The 18267-nt window shown below is 36.7% G+C and overlaps 1 protein-coding gene across 2 annotated transcripts in view; it reads right to left on the bottom strand.

The window, feature by feature from the left end:
* Window positions 1–348: 348 nt before the first annotated feature.
* The window catches only part of LOC143071140 (uncharacterized), a 433270-nt gene continuing 415351 nt past the window's right edge, over window positions 349–18267 (bottom strand). Inside the window, exons 10-11 of one of the 2 annotated variants that reach the window (XM_076245290.1) lie at window positions 17365–17431; window positions 349–1940 (exon numbers count right to left, since the gene is read on the bottom strand). The gene's annotated coding sequence lies outside the window, so the exon portion shown is untranslated. Of the gene's footprint in view, window positions 2062–17364; window positions 17432–18267 lie in introns of both variants that reach the window. The other variant, XM_076245283.1, reaches the window with a different exon arrangement.

The following is an 18267-nucleotide window of genomic DNA, read 5'->3' on the forward strand; positions in this document are numbered from 1 at the left end:
ACTCTATACATTCAATGTAAGGATTTTAATTGTAATTAACCTTGTTTGCCTTTGATTTACATGATTTAAGATTCTGTTTTGAAAAATGTTCAAACACAAATTGTACAGTGTGTGTATAGATATATTATTAAGGTGCTGTATAAGTATGTACATGTGTACCATCTCGTCAATGTATACACACTTATCCATAACGATAATAAATGATAACTGGGACGTCCGAAAATATACTCGTTCTGAAAATGAATGAAACATGTGCCCCTGGACGTTACACTACAAACAAAATCAATCAACCGACATAATATATTTACAGTACACTAATCCAAGAAGAGAACTTCTCTTACTTTTTCACTCGGCTTTTCATAAAATACATGAATCAGTCATATCAGTGTTTGGTGATGCCATTAAAGAGCTTTGTTTTAAACTGGTGGTGGGTACGACAGACAGTGTTAATATCCTTTATACCAGTATCTTGAAAAATTGATTTATAGGCGTAATTATACTGGTTTGTGCATCGATTATATTCACTGTAATTTATTCCTGCACATGCAGACAGTTGCTGATAGTAAAAGTTGTTTATCCGTGCTATATTACAAAAGTAGTGGTACTCCAGATAGTAGAGGAAATAATAAAGAAGAAGAAGAATACAAACCATCCCAAAATACTGACTTTAGTGACTGTTCATTATTTTGGATACAGAGAGGAAATGATGGCACTCTAAATTGATGTGGACAGCATTTTGTAGTCATTGTGTTCAAATATTGCTGTCATCTTTATTATACAATCCGTCCTGACATAGGAATATTACTATATTACTGATTTACGATGAAGCCATATGTTTCGGGACTGTTTCTAGATGACAATACGGTATGTTTTTTTTCACTTTTGAAGGCCGTAAGGTTGCATATAATTGCTTCAATTCACTTCATTTGAACGTTGGTGGAAAGTTGTCTCATTGGCAATCACACCATATCTCCGTATTTTATATAGAGAAAATATTTGTTTTATGACCACACATATCGGTTATCCAATATCTAGGAGTACATCTGAGCCGCTGCTTTCAAGTCTTGTGTCAGAACAAACTTTTAGTTTAACCCCAGTGTAAAGTGCTGTCTGTTATGTTTGATGATCGCGTTAATTTGTAGCAGAACTGTGTTCTAACATTTATAGTATACATGTACAGTCTCTTATTAAAACCGTATAAATGCATAGTGATTTTATTGTTGTTACGATGACTGATGTCGGAGGAATGCGTTTTATTATATCATCAAAAACTATATTTACCTGTATTATAGCATGTATGGGGCGAATGAAATGTTTTATTTTTGGCGCAAACGAAATATAGTTTCTGGCGCAAATGAAATGCCAATTGGCGCAAAATCATAGGACCGCATGATATACGTGTCACGACAGTCAACAAGAAATAATAATAAGCAATTAACAATCTTCTTGTATTCTTTTTATTATACACTATCTGACAAATTTCTTTTATACTTCCAAGTAATCTTTTGTTTTAACGATGACAAATTCTAATCTCCCATTTTGGGTATTCAATTCTTTTTTTTTTCAGTTTGTTTTAAACATTTAAGCAAGATATTAAAGATCCATATTTTTTTTATTTAGATAAAGCACATTTATATATGATATATATTATAGAATTCGTCTAAACAACAGCCCAACAATGTTATATCTGTAAATTTGTGGAAGCCTTGCACTATGCCCGAGATTCAAACTCATGCTATTGAGATATCGTGGCACCAAATCGCCTTGCACTATGCCCGACGCGCTAGACCACTCAACCACCTAGGCTCTATAAAGTTTTCGGTGGCCGTGTGTTACCTTTCCTTGACAGTTTTTATCTAGCGTCGTAACACAGTACACGATGTATTAGGCATGAAGATAGAATTGTTACAGATCAGCTGAATTATCTTTTGTAAAGGATCCTACAAATTAATGTAAGATGCAGTCACAGAAATAATTATATTATAAGTACGTCTGAACCAGTGACGACTCGACAACAATTTTGTTTTCCATCGTATCACCAGCAGTGATGTTGATACAAGGCTGAAAATACATTATGTGTATTATATAATTCGTCTAAACAACAACTCAACAATGTTAGGTCTGTAAATTTGCGGAAGTATGTATATAATGCATATTCCAAGTGTATAATACATAAAAACATGACAAACAATGTAAATACAGCATAAACCATTTAAAAGTCAATACAACCATCTGCATGCATATATCTAAATACTTTATAGAGGAAATTTATTTTCGAAACAAAAACATTGGCGACGCGTCTTCACAAAGTATGGACGATGTTGTTCTATGACCGTTACATCTTGATGATGAACGATTGAAGTAAATTCATAAAACACATTCAAAGCTAGCAAGTTGTTATTGTTTGCATTTGTGGTTGTATAGACCATTGGAAGTATGTTCTTATTACTAACGGTATTGAAGACTTGATCACTTTGATAGGCCACTAAAAAAATTAATAAAAAATATTGACGTCAAATCATTCTCTGCAACAGGCGCAAAGGGAAGCTGTGTAGTTGTGGTCTACTTCAGAAAAAAACACAGTGTGTTCTACGGCTTAGTTTATTGTTTTTAAGTAGGTTAAAACATTGAGTCAGACAGTCTTATTACCTTACAGTCTACCTTACAGAAAAGTTAATAAAAAATGTTCTACGGCAAAACTTGTGTATCCACTAGGTGCAAAGGGAAGCTGGGTAGCTGATGTGTACTGGAGAAGAAACCCAAGGTGTTCTTTGGCACAGTTTTTTTTTAACGTAGGTCCAAATTTAGGGTCAGACATCCAACCCCGCTACCTTACAGAAAAGTTAATAAAAATATTGAACGGCAATACTTTTGTCCGCACTAGTTGCAAAGGAATGTCGGGTAGCTGTGCTTTACTTGAGAAAAAACACAGTGTGTTCTTCGGCTTAGTTTATTTTTGTGAAAGAATGTGCAAAATTGATGTCGGACACCCTACCCCATCACCTTACAGAAAAATTAATCAAAAAATATTGACGTCAAATACTTGTCCGCAATAGGCACAAAGGGACGCTGTGTAGCTGTTGTCTACTTCAGAAAAAACACAGTGTGTTCTACGGCTTAGTTTATTGTTAATTATGTAGGTTGAAAGATTAAGTCGGACAGTCTTATTACCTTACAGTCTACCTTACACTTACAGAAAAGTTAATAAAAAATGTTCTACGGCAATACTTGTGTCTGCACTAGGTGCAAAGGGAAGCTGTGTAGCTGATGTGTACTGGAGAAGAAACCGAAGGTGTTCTTCGGCACAGTTTTTTAACGAAGGTCCAAATTTAGGGTCAGACACACAACGCCGTTACCTTACAGAAAAGTCCGCACTAGGTCCAAAGAAAGGCCGGGTTGCTATGGATTACTTGAGAAAAAACACAGGGTGTTCTTCGGCTTAGTTTATTCTTTTTAAAAGAAAGTTCAAAGGTGGGGCCGCACACCCTACCCCACTACTTACAGAAAAAAGAAAAAAATAAGTTCTGTGTCAAATCATTGTCCACAATAGGCGCAAAGGGGAGCTGGGTAGCTGTGGTCTACTTGAGAAACTAGAGGCTCTAAAGAGCCTGTGTCGCTCACCTTGGTCTTTGTGCATATTAAACGAAGGACACAAATGGATTCATGACAAAATTGTATTTTGGTGATTGTGATGTGGTTGAAATTCTTACTTTACTGAATGTTCTTGCTTCTTACAATTATATCTATAATGAACTTTGCCCATTAGTAACAGAGAAAAATATTTGGTAAAAATTTACATAAATTTACCAAATTAATGAAAATTGTTAAAAATTGACTATAAAGGACAATAACTCCTTAAGGGGTCAATTGACCATTTAGGTCATGTTGACTTATTTGTAGATTTTACTTTGCTGAACATTATCGCTGTTTTTAGTTTATCGCTATCTATAATCGTTTTCAAGATAATAACCAAAAACGGCAAAATTTCTTTAAAAATTACCAATTGGAGGGCAGCAACCCAACAACTGGTTGTCCAATTCATTTGAATATTTCAGGGCAGATATATATTGACTTGATTAACAATTTAACTCCTTGTCAGTTTTGCTCTAAATGATTTGGTTTCAGAGTTATAAGCCAATATCTACATTTTACCCCTGTTCTCTTTTTAGCTGTGGTGGCCATCTTGGTTGGATGGCCAGGTCATCGGACACATTTTTCTAAAAAGATACCCCAAAGATGATTGTGGAAAAGTTTGAATGAATTTGGCCAAGTAGTTTCAGAGGAGAAGATTTTTGTAAAAGATAACTAAGATTTACGAAAAATGGTTAAAAATTGACTATAAAGGGCAATAACTCCTAAAGGCGTCAACTGACCATTTCGGTAATGTTGACTTATTTGTCAATCTTACTTTGATGAACATTATTGCTGTTTACAGTTTATCTCTATCTATAATAATATTCAAGATAATAACCAAAAACAGCAAAATTTCCTCAAAATTACCAATTCAGGGGTAGCAACCCAACAACGGGTTGACCGATTCATCTGAAAATTTCAGGGCAGATAGATCTTGACCTGATAAACATTTTATTCTAGTCATGTTTCCTCTAATTGTTTTGGTTTTTTAGTTATAGGCCAAAAACTGCATTTTACCCCTATGTTCTATTTTTAACCGTGGCGGCCATCTTGGTTGGTTGACCGGGTCAAGCCACAAATTTTCTAAACTAGATACCCCAATGATGATTGTGGCCAAGTTTGAATTAATTTGGCCCAGTAGTTTCAGAGGAGAAGATTTTTTCTAAAAGATTACTTGGATTTATGAAAAATGGTTAAAAATTGACTATAAAGGGCAATAACTCCTAAAGAGGTCAACTGACCATTTCGGTCGTGTAATTTTTTTGTTAATCTAACTTTGCTGAACATTATTGCTGTTTACAGTTTATCTCTATCTATAAAAAAATTCAAGATAATAACCAAAAACAGCAAAATTTCCTCAAAATTACCAATTCAGGGGCAGCAACCCAACAACAGGTTGACCGATTCATCTGAAAATTTCAGGGCAGATAGATCTTGACTTGATAAACATTTTATTCCAGTCATATTGCCTCTAAATGTTTTGGTTTTTGAGTTATAAGCCAAAAACTGCATTTTACCCCTATGTTCTATTTTTAGCCGTGGCGGCCATCTTGGTTGGTTGACCGGGTAACGCCACAATTTTTTTAAACTAGATACCCCAATGATGATTGTGGCCAAGTTTAATTCAATTTGGCCCAGTAGTTTCAGAGGAGAAGATTTTTCCAAAAGATTACTTGGATTTATGAAAAATGGTTAAAAATTGACTATAAAGGGCAATAACTCCTAAAGAGGTCAACTGACCATTTCGGTCGTGTAATTTTTTTGTAAATCTAACTTTGCTGAACATTATTGCTGTTTACAGTTTATCTCTATCTATAATAATATTCAAGATAATAACCAATAAAAGCAAAATTTCCTCAAAATTACCAATTCATGAGCAGCAATCCAACAACGGGTTGACCAATTCATCTCAAAATTTTTTGGTTTTTGAGTTATAAGCCAAAAACTGCATTTTACCCCTATGTTCTATTTTCAGCCGTGGCGGCCATTTTGGTTGGTTCACCGGGTTACGCCACACATTTGTTAAACTAGATACCCCAATGATGATTGTGGCCAAGTTTGGTTCAATTTGGCCCAGTAGTTTCAGAGGAGAAGATTTTTGTAAAAGCTAAGGACGACGGACGACGACGGACGCCGGACGCCAAGTAATGAGAAAAGCTCACTTGGCCCTTTCAGACACCCAACCCCGGTACCTTACAGAAAAATTCATATGAAAAATATTGTACGGCAATACTTCTGTCTGCACTAGGTGCAAAGAAAGGTCGGGTTGCTATGGATTACTTGAGAAAACACACAGGGTGTTCTTCGGCTTCGTTTATATTTTTGAAAGAAAGTGCAAAGTTGGGGCCGGACACACTACCCTATTACTTTACAGAAAAAAAATTAATAAAAAAGGTTCTTTGTCAAATCATTGTCCACAATAGGCGCAAAGGGGAGCTGGGTAGCTGTGGTCTACTTCAGAAAAAACACAGTGTGTTCTTCGGCTTAGTTTATTGTTTTTCATGTAGGTTCAAGGATTGAGTCTGACAGTCTTCTCACCTTAAAGTCTTCCATGAAGAAAAGTTAATAGAAAATGTTCTACGGCAAAATTTTTGTCTGCACTAGGTGCAAAGGGAAGCTGGGTAGCTGGGGTATACTGGAGAAGAAACCCAAGGTGTTCTTCGGCACAAATTTTTAACGTAGGTCCAAATTTAGGAACAGACACCCAACCCCGCTACCTTACAGAAAAGTTAATAAAAAATATTGTACGGCAATACTTTTGTCCGCACTAGGTGCAAAGGAAGGTCGGGTAACTGTGGTGTACTTGAGAATAAACACAGGGTGTTCTTCGGCTTAGTTTATTTTTTTTGAAAGAAAGTGCAAAATTGATGTCGGACACCCTACCCCATCACCTAACAGAAAAACTAATAAAAACAATATTGACGTCAAATAATTGTCCGCAATAGGCACAAATGGAAGCTGTGTAGCTGTGGTCTACTTCAGAAAAAAACACAGTGTGTTTTACGGCTTAGTTTATTGTTTTTTATGTAGGTTCAAAGATTTAGTCCGTCAGTCTTATTACCTTACAGTCTACATTACACTTACAGAAAAGTTAATAAAAAATGTTCTACGGCAATACTTGTGTCTGCACTAGGTGCAAAGGTAAGCTGGGTAGCTGAGGTGTACTGGAGAAGAAACCCAAGGTGTTCTTCGGCACAGTTTTTTTGGAACGTAGGTCCAAATTTAGGAACAGACACCCAACCCCGCTACCTTACAGAAAAGTTAATAAAAAATATTGTACGGCAATACTTTTGTCTGCACTAGGTGCAAAGGAAGGTCGGGTAGCTGCGGTTTACTTGAGAAAAACACAGGATGTTCTTCGGCTTAGTTTATTTTTTTGAAAGAAAGTGCAAAATTGATGTCGGACACCCTACCCCATCACCTAACAGAAAAATTAATAAAAAAAATATTGACGTCAAATAATTGTCCCCAATAGGCACAAAGGGAAGCTGTGTAGCTGTGGTCTACTTCAGAAAAAAACAGTGTGTTTTACGGCTTAGTTTATTGTTTTTTATGTAGGTTCAAAGATTTAGTGCGTCAGTCTTATTACCTTACAGTCTACCTTACACTTACAGAAAAGTTAATAAAAAATGTTCTACGGCAATACTTGTGTCTGCACTAGGTGCAAAGGGAAGCTGGGTAGCTGAGGTGTACTGGAGAAGAAACCCAAGGTGTTCTTCGGCACAGTTTTTTTTTTGGAACGTAGGTCCAAATTTAGGAACAGACACCCAACCCCGCTACCTTACAGAAAAGTTAATAAAAAATATTGTACGGCAATACTTTTGTCCGCACTAGGTGCAAAGGAAGGTCGGGTAACTGTGGTTTACTTGAGAATAAACACAGGGTGTTCTTCGGCTTAGTTTATTTTTTTGAAAGAAAGTGCAAAATTGATGTCGGACACCCTACCCCATCACCTAACAGAAAAATTAATAAAAAAAATATTGACGTCAAATAATTGTCCGCAATAGGCACAAATGGAAGCTGTGTAGCTGTGGTCTACTTCAGAAAAAAACACAGTGTGTTTTACGGCTTAGTTTATTGTTTTTTTATGTAGGTTCAAAGATTTAATCCGTCAGTCTTATTACCTTACAGTCTACCTTACACTTACAGAAAAGTTAATAAAAAATGTTCTACGGCAAAACTTGTGTCTGCACTAGGTGCAAAGGGAAGCTGGGTAGCTGAGGTGTACTGGAGAAGAAACCCAAGGTGTTCTTCCGCACAGTTTTTTTGGAACGTAGGTCCAAATTTAGGAACAGACACCCAAGCCCGCTACCTTACAGAAAAGTTAATAAAAAATATTGTACGGCAATACTTTTGTCCGCACTAGGTGCAAAGGAAGGTCGGGTAGCTGCGGTTTACTTGAGAAAAACACAGGATGTTCTTCGGCTTAGTTTATTTTTTTGAAAGAAAGTGCAAAATTGATGTCGGACACCCTACCCCATCACCTAACAGAAAAATTAATAAAAAAAATATTGACGTCAAATAATTCACCGCAATAGGCACAAAGGGAACCTGTGTAGCTGTGGTCTACTTCAGAAAAAACACAGTGTGTTTTACGGCTTAGTTTATTGTTTTTTATGTAGGTTCAAAGATTTAGTGCGTCAGTCTTATTACCTTACAGTCTACCTTACACTTACAGAAAAGTTAATAAAAAATGTTCTACGGCAATACTTGTGTGTGCACTAGGTGCAAAGGGAAGCTGGGTAGCTGAGGTGTACTGGAGAAGAAACCCAAGGTGTTCTTCGGCACAGTTTTTTTTTTGGAACGTAGGTCCAAATTTAGGAACAGACACCCAACCCCGCTACCTTACAGAAAAGTTAATAAAAAATATTGTACGGCAATACTTTTGTCCGCACTAGGTGCAAAGGAAGGTCGGGTAACTGTGGTTTACTTGAGAATAAACACAGGGTGTTCTTCGGCTTAGTTTATTTTTTGAAAGAAAGTGCAAAATTGATGTCGGACACCCTACCCCATCACCTAACATAAAAGTTAATAAAAAAAATATTGACGTCAAATAATTGTCCGCAATAGGCACAAATGGAAGCTGTGTAGCTGTGGTCTACTTCAGAAAAAAAACACAGTGTGTTTTACGGCTTAGTTTATTGTTTTTTATGTAGGTTCAAAGATTTAGTCCGTCAGTCTTATTACCTTACAGTCTACCTTACACTTACAGAAAAGTTAATAAAAAATGTTCTACGGCAATACTTGTGTCTGCACTAGGTGCAAAGGGAAGCTGGGTAGCTGAGGTGTACTGGAGAAGAAACCCAAGGTGTTCTTCGGCACAGTTTTTTTTTGGAACGTAGGTCCAAATTTAGGAACAGACACCAACCCCGCTACCTTACAGAAAAGTTAATAAAAAATATTGTACGGCAATACTTTTGTCTGCACTAGGTGCAAAGGAAGGTCGGGTAGCTGCGGTTTACTTGAGAAAAACACAGGATGTTCTTCGGCTTAGTTTATTTTTTTGAAAGAAAGTGCAAAATTGATGTCGGACACCCTACCCCATCACCTAACAGAAAAATTAATAAAAAAAATATTGACGTCAAATAATTGTCCCCAATAGGCACAAAGGGAAGCTGTGTAGCTGTGGTCTACTTCAGAAAAAAACAGTGTGTTTTACGGCTTAGTTTATTGTTTTTTATGTAGGTTCAAAGATTTAGTGCGTCAGTCTTATTACCTTACAGTCTACCTTACACTTACAGAAAAGTTAATAAAAAATGTTCTACGGCAATACTTGTGTCTGCACTAGGTGCAAAGGGAAGCTGGGTAGCTGAGGTGTACTGGAGAAGAAACCCAAGGTGTTCTTCGGCACAGTTTTTTTTTTGGAACGTAGGTCCAAATTTAGGAACAGACACCCAACCCCGCTACCTTACAGAAAAGTTAATAAAAAATATTGTACGGCAATACTTTTGTCCGCACTAGGTGCAAAGGAAGGTCGGGTAACTGTGGTTTACTTGAGAATAAACACAGGGTGTTCTTCGGCTTAGTTTATTTTTTTGAAAGAAAGTGCAAAATTGATGTCGGACACCCTACCCCATCACCTAACAGAAAAATTAATAAAAAAAATATTGACGTCAAATAATTGTCCGCAATAGGCACAAATGGAAGCTGTGTAGCTGTGGTCTACTTCAGAAAAAAAACACAGTGTGTTTTACGGCTTAGTTTATTGTTTTTTTATGTAGGTTCAAAGATTTAATCCGTCAGTCTTATTACCTTACAGTCTACCTTACACTTACAGAAAAGTTAATAAAAAATGTTCTACGGCAAAACTTGTGTCTGCACTAGGTGCAAAGGGAAGCTGGGTAGCTGAGGTGTACTGGAGAAGAAACCCAAGGTGTTCTTCCGCACAGTTTTTTTGGAACGTAGGTCCAAATTTAGGAACAGACACCCAAGCCCGCTACCTTACAGAAAAGTTAATAAAAAATATTGTACGGCAATACTTTTGTCCGCACTAGGTGCAAAGGAAGGTCGGGTAGCTGCGGTTTACTTGAGAAAAACACAGGATGTTCTTCGGCTTAGTTTATTTTTTTGAAAGAAAGTGCAAAATTGATGTCGGACACCCTACCCCATCACCTAACAGAAAAATTAATAAAAAAAATATTGACGTCAAATAATTCACCGCAATAGGCACAAAGGGAACCTGTGTAGCTGTGGTCTACTTCAGAAAAAACACAGTGTGTTTTACGGCTTAGTTTATTGTTTTTTATGTAGGTTCAAAGATTTAGTGCGTCAGTCTTATTACCTTACAGTCTACCTTACACTTACAGAAAAGTTAATAAAAAATGTTCTACGGCAATACTTGTGTGTGCACTAGGTGCAAAGGGAAGCTGGGTAGCTGAGGTGTACTGGAGAAGAAACCCAAGGTGTTCTTCGGCACAGTTTTTTTTTTTGGAACGTAGGTCCAAATTTAGGAACAGACACCCAACCCCGCTACCTTACAGAAAAGTTAATAAAAAATATTGTACGGCAATACTTTTGTCCGCACTAGGTGCAAAGGAAGGTCGGGTAACTGTGGTTTACTTGAGAATAAACACAGGGTGTTCTTCGGCTTAGTTTATTTTTTGAAAGAAAGTGCAAAATTGATGTCGGACACCCTACCCCATCACCTAACAGAAAAGTTAATAAAAAAAATATTGACGTCAAATAATTGTCCGCAATAGGCACAAATGGAAGCTGTGTAGCTGTGGTCTACTTCAGAAAAAAAACACAGTGTGTTTTACGGCTTAGTTTATTGTTTTTTATGTAGGTTCAAAGATTTAGTCCGTCAGTCTTATTACCTTACAGTCTACCTTACACTTACAGAAAAGTTAATAAAAAATGTTCTACGGCAATACTTGTGTCTGCACTAGGTGCAAAGGGAAGCTGGGTAGCTGAGGTGTACTGGAGAAGAAACCCAAGGTGTTCTTCGGCACAGTTTTTTTTTGGAACGTAGGTCCAAATTTAGGAACAGACACCAACCCCGCTACCTTACAGAAAAGTTAATAAAAAATATTGTACGGCAATACTTTTGTCCGCACTAGGTGCAAAGGAAGGTCGGGTAACTGTGGTGTACTTGAGAATAAACACAGGGTGTTCTTCGGCTTAGTTTATTTTTTTGAAAGAAAGTGCAAAATTGATGTCGGACACCCTACCCCATCACCTAACAGAAAAATTAATAAAAAAAATATTGACGTCAAATAATTGTCCGCAATAGGCACAAATGGAAGCTGTGTAGCTGTGGTCTACTTCAGAAAAAAACACAGTGTGTTTTACGGCTTAGTTTATTGTTTTTTATGTAGGTTCAGAGATTTAGTCCGTCAGTCTTATTACCTTACAGTCTACCTTACACTTACAGACAAGTTAATAAAAAATGTTCTACGGCAATACTTGTGTCTGCACTAGGTGCAAAGGGAAGCTGGGTAGCTGAGGTGTACTGGAGAAGAAACCCAAGGTGTTCTTCGGCACAGTTTTTTTTTTTGGAACGTAGGTCCAAATTTAGGAACAGACACCCAACCCCGCTACCTTACAGAAAAGTTAATAAAAAATATTGTACGGCAATACTTTTGTCCGCACTAGGTGCAAAGGAAGGTCGGGTAGCTGCAGTTTACTTGAGAAAAACACAGGATGTTCTTCGGCTTAGTTTCTTTTTTTGAAAGAAAGTGCAAAATTGATGTCGGACACCCTACCCCATCACCTAACAGAAAAATTAATAAAAAAAAATATTGACGTCAAATAATTAACCGCAATAGGCACAAAGGGAAGCTGTGTAGCTGTGGTCTACTTCAGAAAAAAACAGTGTGTTTTACGGCTTAGTTTATTGTTTTTTATATAGGTTCAAAGATTTAGTCCGTCAGTCTTATTACCTTACAGTCTATCTTACACTTACAGAAAAGTTAATAAAAAATGTTCTACGTCAATACTTGTGTCTGCACTAGGTGCAAAGGGAAGCTGGGTAGCTGAGGTGTACTGGAGAAGAAACCCAAGGTGTTCTTCGGCACAGTTTTTTTTTTTTTTTTTGGAATGTAGGTCCAAATTTAGGAACAGACACCCAACCCCGCTACCTTACAGAAAAGTTAATAAAAAATATTGTACGGCAATACTTTTGTCCGCACTAGGTGCAAAGGAAGGTCGGGTAACTGTGGTGTACTTGAGAATAAACACAGGGTGTTCTTCGGCTTAGTTTATTTTTTTGAAAGAAAGTGCAAAATTGATGTCGGACACCCTACCCCATCACTTAACAGAAAAATTAATAAAAAAAATATTGACGTCAAATAATTGTCCGCAATAAGCACAAATGGAAGCTGTGTAGCTGTGGTCTACTTCAGAAAAAAAACACAGTGTGTTTTACGGCTTAGTTTATTGTTTTTTATGTAGGTTCAAAGATTTAGTCCGTCAGTCTAATTACCTTACAGTCTACCTTACACTTACAGAAAAGTTAATAAAAAATGTTCTACGGCAATACTTGTGTCTGCACTAGGTGCAAAGGGAAGCTGGGTAGCTGAGGTGTACTGGAGAAGAAACCCCAGGTGTTCTTCCGCACAGTTTTTTTGGAACGTAGGTCCAAATTTAGGAACAGACACCCAACCCCGCTACCTTACAGAAAAGTTAATAAAAAATATTGTACGGCAATACTTTTGTCCGCACTAGGTGCAAAGGAAGGTCGGGTAGCTGCAGTTTACTTGAGAAAAACACAGGATGTTCTTCGGCTTAGTTTATTTTTTTGAAAGAAAGTGCAAAATTGATGTCGGACACCCTACCCCATCACCTAACAGAAAAATTAATAAAAAAAATATTGACGTCAAATAATTGTCCGCAATAGGCACAAAGGGAAGCTGTGTAGCTGTGGTCTACTTCAGAAAAAAAACAGTGTGTTTTACGGCTTAGTTTATTGTTTTTTATGTAGGTTCAAAGATTTAGTCCGTCAGTCTTATTACCTTACAGTCTACCTTACACTTACAGAAAAGTTAATACAAAATGTTCTACGTCAATACTTGTGTCTGCACTAGGTGCAAAGGGAAGCTGGGTAGCTGAGGTGTACTGGAGAAGAAACCCAAGGTGTTCTTCGGCACAGTTTTTTTTTTTTTTGGAACGTAGGTCCAAATTTAGGAACAGACACCCAACCCCGCTACCTTACAGAAAAGTTAATAAAAAATATTGTACGGCAATACTTTTGACCGCACTAGGTGCAAAGGAAGGTCGGGTAACTGTGGTTTGCTTGAGAATAAACACAGGGTGTTCTTCGGCTTAGTTTCTTTTTTTGAAAGAAAGTGCAAAATTGATGTCGGGCACCCTACCCCATCACCTAACAGAAAAATTAATAAAAAAAATATTGACGTCAAATAATTGTGCGCAATAGGCACAAATGGAAGCTGTGTAGCTGTGGTCTACTTCAGAAAAAACACAGTGTGTTTTACGGCTTAGTTTTTTGTTTTTTATGTAGGTTCAAAGATTTAGTACGTCAGTCTTATTACCTTACAGTCTACCTTACACTTACAGAAAAGTTAATAAAAAATGTTCTACGGCAATACTTGTGTCTGCACTAGGTGCAAAGGGAAGCTGGGTAGCTGAGGTGTACTGGAGAAGAAACCGACGGTGTTCTTCGGCACAGTCTTTTTTTTTGGAACGTAGGTCCAAATTTAGGAACAGACACCCAACCCCGCTACCTTACAGAAAAGTTAATAAAAAATATTGTACGGCAATACTTTTGACCGCATTAGGTGCAAAGGAAGGTCGGGTAACTGTGGTTTGCATGAGAAGAAACACAGGGTGTTCTTCGGCTTAGTTTCTTTTTTTGAAAGAAAGTGCAAAATTGATGTCGGACACCCTACCCCATCACCTAACAGAAAAATTAATAAAAAAAATATTGACGTCAAATAATTGTGCGCAATAGGCACAAATGGAAGCTGTGTAGCTGTGGTCTACTTCAGAAAAAAACACAGTGTGTTTTACGGCTTAGTTTATTGTTTTTTATGTAGGTTCAAAGATTTAATCCGTCAGTCTTATTACCTTACAGTCTACCTTACACTTACATAAAAGTTAATAAAAAATGTTCTACGGCAATACTTGTGTCTGCACTAGGTGCAAAGGGAAGCTGGGTAGCTGAGGTGTACTGGAGAAGAAACCCAAGGTGTTCTTCCGCACAGTTTTTTTGGAACGTAGGTCCAAATTTAGGAACAGACACCCAACCCCGCTACCTTACAGAAAAGTTAATAAAAAATATTGTACGGCAATACTTTTGTCCGCACTAGGTGCAAAGGAAGGTCGGGTAGCTGCGGTTTACTTGAGAAAAACACAGGATGTTCTTCGGCTTAGTTTATTTTTTTGAAAAAAAGTGCAAAATTGATGTCGGACACCCTACCCCATCACCTAACAGAAAAATTAATAAAAAAAATATTGACGTCAAATAATTAACCGCAATAGGCACAAAGGGAAGCTGTGTAGCTGTGGTCTACTTCAGAAAAAACACAATGTGTTTTACGGCTTAGTTTTTTGTTTTTTATGTAGGTTCAAAGATTTAGTACGTCAGTCTTATTACCTTACAGTCTACCTTACACTTACAGAAAAGTTAATAAAAAATGTTCTACGTCAATACTTGTGTCTGCACTAGGTGCAAAGGGAAGCTGGGTAGCTGAGGTGTACTGGAGAAGAAACCCAAGGTGTTCTTCCGCACAGTTTTTTTTGGAACGTAGGTCCAAATTTAGGAACAGACACCCAACCCCGCTACCTTACAGAAAAGTTAATAAAAAATATTGTACGGCAATACTTTTGTCCGCACTAGGTGCAAAGGAAGGTCGGGTAGCTGCGGTTTACTTGAGAAAAACACAGGATGTTCTTCGGCTTAGTTTATTTTTTTGAAAAAAAGTGCAAAATTGATGTCGGACACCCTACCCCTACACCTAACAGAAAAATTAATAAAAAAAATATTGACGTCAAGTAATTGTGCGCAATAGGCACAAAGAGAAGCTGTGTAGCTGTGGTCTACTTCAGAAAAAAACAGTGTGTTTTACGGCTTAGTTTATTGTTTTTTATGTAGGTTCAAAGATTTAGTCCGTCAGTCTTATTACCTTACAGTCTACCTTACACTTACAGAAAAGTTAATAAAAAATGTTCTACGTCAATACTTGTGTCTGCACTAGGTGCAAAGGGAAGCTGGGTAGCTGAGGTGTACTGGAGAAGAAACCCAAGGTGTTTTTTTGGAACGTAGGTCCAAATTTAGGAACAGACACCCAACCCCGCTACCTTACAGAAAAGTTAATAATAAATATTGTACGGCAATACTTTTGTCCGCACTAGGTGCAAAGGAAGGTCGGGTAGCTGCGGTTTACTTGAGAAAAACACAGGATGTTCTTCGGCTTAGTTTCTTTTTTTGAAAGAAAGTGCAAAATTGATGTCGGACACCCTACCCCATCACCTAACAGAAAAATTAATAAAAAATATATTGACGTCAAATAATTCACCGCAATAGGCACAAAGGGAAGCTGTGTAGCTGTGGTCTACTTCAGAAAAAAACAGTGTGTTTTACGGCTTAGTTTATTGTTTTTTATATAGGTTCAAAGATTTAGTCCGTCAGTCTTATTACCTTACAGTCTATTTTACACTTACAGAAAAGTTAATAAAAAATGCTCTACGGCAATACTTGTGTCTGCACTAGGTGCAAAGGGAAGCTGGGTAGCTGAGGTGTACTGGAGAAGAAACCCAAGGTGTTCTTCGGAACAGTTTTTTTTTGGAACGTAGGTCCAAATTTAGGAACAGACACCCAACCCCGCTACCTTACAGAAAAGTTAATAAAAAATATTGTACGGCAATACTTTTGTCCGCAATAGGTGCAAAGGAAGGCCGGGTAGCTGTGGTTTACTTGAGAAAAAAACACAGTGTGTTCTTCGGCTTAATTTATTGTTTTTCATTTAGGTTCAAGGATTGAGTCGGACAGTCTTCTCACCTTAAAGTCTTCCATGCAGAAAAGTTAATAAAAAATGTTCTACGTCAAAACTTGTGTCTGTTTTTGAACACCCTACCCCACCTTTACACAAAAGTTAATAAAATAATGTTCTTCGGCAATGTCTGCACTAGGTATAAAGGGAAAAAGGGTTACTGTGGTCTAAATGGAAAACATCCAGGGTGATTTTCGGATTCTTTTTTTTAAGTAGGTCCAAAGTTGGTCGGACATCTTTTACAGAAAAATTAATAAAAAAAGGTTCTACGGTAATCATTTTGTCCGATTAAATGCAAAGAGAGGCTGGGTAGCTGCGGTCTACCTGAGAATAAAAATCCGGGGTGTTGTTTTGTGTTCTGTTTTAAGTAGGTCCAAAGTTGGGGTTGGACACCCTTTCCAATTCTTACAGAAAAGTGTTAAACACAATGTTAAACTGCCATACTTTTCACAGCACAAGGTGCAAATTACAGAAAAGTTATTAAATAAATATTCTTCGGCAATGCTTTTGTCCGCAACAGATGTAAAGGGAAGCTGGTTAACTGAGGTATACTTGAAAAAATGCAATGGTGTTCAACGGTTTAGTTTTTTTTTATTTTTTGTAAAGTAGGTCCAAAGTTGGGACAGGACATCGCTCCCAACTCTTACAGAAAAGTTACTAAAAATATTCTTTGGCAATTTTTTTGTCCGTACTAGGTTGAAAATAAATCTAGGTAGCTAAAGTCTACTTGAATAAAATCAAGGGTGTTTTACGGCTTATTTTGTTTTTAAAGTAGGTCCAAAGTTGTGACCGGATATCGTTCCCACATGTTACAAAAAAATGTTCTACGGCAACTCTTTTGTCTCACTAGGTGCAGAGAGAAGCTAGGTTGCTGAGGTCTGTCTGAGAAAAAGTTCAGGATGTTCTTCGGCTTAGTTTTTTTCCAAGTATGTCTAACGTAGGGGTCTGACACCCTCTCCAACCCTTACAGAAAAGTTAATAAACAAATGTTCTTCGGCAATTCATCTGTCTGCACGATGCGCAAAAGGGAAGTAAGGTAGATGAGGTGTACCTGAGAAAACAAATCCAGGGTATTGTTTGATTTTTTTTTTTATTATTATTAAACTAGATCCAGAGTTAGGATCGAACATCCTACCCCACCTTACAGAAAAGTTAATAAAAAAAGTTCTACGGCAAGACTGTTGTTCGTACTAGATGAAAAGGGAAGCTTCGTAGCTATCTACTTGACAAAAAATCCAGGGTTTTGTTATGCTTAAAGTTTTTTTTTTAAGTAGGTCCAAACCTTGTAAAAGTCGCCGAAAGTTTTTGTTCTTCTGTTTAAAGATTATTCCACAAGTTGAGAAATTCTCCTGAAATTAATAATAAAAAAATAGTCAATAATTGAATAATAAATAAATGAAGTACTATAGGTAATCAATGTACAACAGAAGACCGTGTATATTTACGCCAAAAAATGGCATTTTTAACAGAAAAAAATGAATATAGCAAATTGCTCTTCACACTTTAAACATAAGGCAAAACTCTTTTGAAGTGACTTTTGAAAAATCATTTTCTTAATGATATTTAAAATTTGTTATCTATATGGAATTATTTTTTGTTGATTTCACGAGGATATTAAAAAAAGATAAAATTTCAACAGTTTGAATACAACAAATGATTTGCAGATGCTTGTTTTAGAAAGGAAAAATAATATAAGTTCATTTCAGAAGAAAAATTGGAATTGCTGACATTAAGTATTTTGTAATTTGACTTAAAAGGTTGAAAAATGAAAAAATGCATGTTTCATTTTGAATTGAAATTATTTCGCAATATAAAAATTTAAAAGGATGATCAAAACTGCATAATTTTTTTTAATTTTTAATGAGTAGATCTAGAATGAAATGAAATTTGTTTTAATATATGTGTTTTAAATATTCAAATTGTCGACAGTATTTTAAAACATCTTGAAGAACTTGTTAATTATGTATACGTGTGCACTATGTGTGTATCACCTAATTTTGAACATGAGAAATATACTAAAAGGTACAATTATGACCAAAAAGATGTGAATTTTTATTAATTAGTTTACCCGCAGAACACACGACTGAATACCTACACGTGTCTGGAACATGACAATTATCCTTAAATGTGTATGATAACATTAAGAATGGTAATGTGGAACGTGTAACAAAGGCAACAACCCGAT

Source organism: Mytilus galloprovincialis, chromosome 1, assembly GCF_965363235.1.
Source record: "Mytilus galloprovincialis chromosome 1, xbMytGall1.hap1.1, whole genome shotgun sequence".
Classification (NCBI taxonomy): Eukaryota; Metazoa; Mollusca; class Bivalvia; order Mytilida; family Mytilidae; genus Mytilus; species Mytilus galloprovincialis.